Raw genomic sequence first — 2,500 nt, forward strand, 5'->3', positions numbered from 1 at the left:
AAACCCACCAGGGCCCAGCGTGTGCCGATGGTGCTCGAGGCAACAGCCCGCACCAGGGCCCAGCGTGTGCCGATGGTGCTCGAGGCAAGCGCCCGCACCAGGGCCCAGCGTGTGCCGATGGTGGTCGAGGCAACCGCCCGCACCAGGGCCGATAGTGTGCCGATGGTGCTCGAGGCAACCTGTCGCACCAGGGCCCAGCGTGTGCCGATGGTGATCGAGGCAACCTGCCGCACCAGGGCCCAGCGTGTGCCGATGGTGGTCGAGGCAAGTTCCCGCACCAGCGCCCAGCGTGTGCCGATGGTGCTCGAGGCAACCGACCGCACCAGGGCCCAGCGTGTGCCGATGGTGCTCGAGGCAACCTGCCGCACCAGGGCCCAGCGTCTGCCGATGGTGCTCGAGGCAACCTGCCGCACCAGGGCCCAGCGTCTGCCGATGGTGCTCGAGGCAAGCGCCCGCACCAGGGCCCAGCGTGTGCCGATGGTGGTCGAGGCAAGCGCCCGCACCAGGGCCCAGCGTGTGCCGATGGTGGTCGAGGCAACCGCCCGCACCAGGGCCCAGCGTGTGCCGATGGTGCTCGAGGCAACCTGCCGCACCAGGGCCCAGCGTGTGCCGATGGTGCTCGAGGCAACCGACCGCACCAGGGCCGAGCGTGTGCCGATGGTGGTCGAGGCAAGCGCCCGCACCAGGGCCCAGCGTGTGCCGATGGTGGTCGAGGCAACCTGCCGCACCAGGGCCCAGCGTGTGCCGATGGTGCTCGAGGCAACCGACCGCACCAGGGCCGAGCGTGTGCCGATGGTGCTCGAGGCAAGCGCCCGCACCAGGGCCCAGCGTGTGCCGATGGTGGTCGAGGCAACCTGCCGCACCAGCGCCCAGCGTGTGCCGATGGTGCTCGAGGCAACCTGCCGCACCAGGGCCCAGCGTGTGCCGATGGTGGTCGAGGCAAGCGCCCGCACCAGGGCCCAGCGTGTGCCGATGGTGGTCGAGGCAACCGCCCGCACCAGGGCCCAGCGTGTGCCGATGGTGGTCGAGGCAACCTGCCGCACCAGGGCGGAGCGTGTGCCGATGGTGGTCGAGGCAAGCGCCCGCACCAGGGCCCAGCGTGTGCCGATGGTGGTCGAGGCTGCCGATGGTGGTCGAGGCAACCTGCCGCAGCAGGGCCCAGCGTGTGCCGATGGTGCTCGAGGCAACCGACCGCACCAGGGCCGAGCGTGTGCCGATGGTGCTCGAGGCAAGCTGCCGCACCAGGGCCCAGCGTGTGCCGATGGTGGTCGAGGCAACCGCCCGCACCAGGGCCCAGCGTGTGCCGATGGTGATCGAGGCAACCGACCGCACCAGGGCCCAGCGTGTGCCGATGGTGCTCGAGGCAACCTGCCGCACCAGGGCCCAGCGTGTGCCGATGGTCGTCGAGGGAACCTGCCGCACCAGGGCGCAGCGTGTGCCGATGGTGGTCGAGGCAAGCGCCCGCACCAGGGCCCAGCGTGTGCCGATGGTGCTCGAGGCAACCGACCGCACCAGGGCCCAGCGTGTGCCGATGGTGCTCGAGGCAACCTGCCGCACCAGGGCCCAGCGTGTGCCGATGGTGGTCGAGGCAAGCGCCCGCACCAGGGCCCAGCGTGTGCCGATGGTGGTCGAGGCAAGCGGCCGCACCAGGGCCCAGCGTGTGCCGATGGTGGTCGAGGCAAGCGCCCGCACAAGGGCCCAGCGTGTGCCGATGGTGGTCGAGGCAAGCGCCCGCACCAGGGCCCAACGTGTGCCGATGGTGCTGGGGGCAACCGCCCGCACCAGGGCCCAGCGTGTGCCGATGGTGATCGAGGCAACCGCCCGCCCCAGGGCCCAGCGTGTGCCGATGGTGGTCGAGGCAAGCGCCCGCACCAGTGCCCAGCGTGTGCCGATGGTGGTCGAGGCAAGCGCCCGCACCAGGGCCCAGCTTTTGCCGATGGTGATCGAGGCAACCGGCCGCTCCAGGGCCCAGCGTGTGCCGATGGTTATCGGGGCAACCGGCCGCACCAGGGCCCAGGGTCTGCCGATGGTGCTCGAGGCAACCGCCCGCACCAAGGCTCAGCATGTGCCGCTGGTGATCGAGGCAACAACCCACACCAGGGCCCAGCTTGTGCCGATGGCGGTCGAGGCAAGTGCCCGTACGGAAGGGCAGCCTATGCCGATGATGGTCGATGCATGTGCCATCACCATGCGTCATCATGTGCCATTGATGGTCGAGGCCTTGGCCGAAGTTCGATTTTGAGCCACGGTGCCCATGCTTGGCTCCAGCATGTGCTGGTGCCGCATTTTTTTCACTCGGGACAGCATCGCCGGAGCATCGCCGGAGTACCGCCGGAGAACCTGACCGGCGGCATTGGGGTTCCGGCGATTGGGAGGGGGGCCGGGGGGGTGTGCGCACATGACGTGCGATGGGTGCTGGTGCTTGGCCCTTGTGTTGGCCCCCTATCCCTCATCAAACCTCTGAGAACTCACACCCCCTTAAAGAGCGTTTGAGATTTTA

Source organism: Durio zibethinus, unplaced genomic scaffold, assembly GCF_047325235.1.
Source record: "Durio zibethinus cultivar Kanyao isolate XHJ-2024 unplaced genomic scaffold, ASM4732523v1 HiC_scaffold_56, whole genome shotgun sequence".
Classification (NCBI taxonomy): Eukaryota; Viridiplantae; Streptophyta; class Magnoliopsida; order Malvales; family Malvaceae; genus Durio; species Durio zibethinus.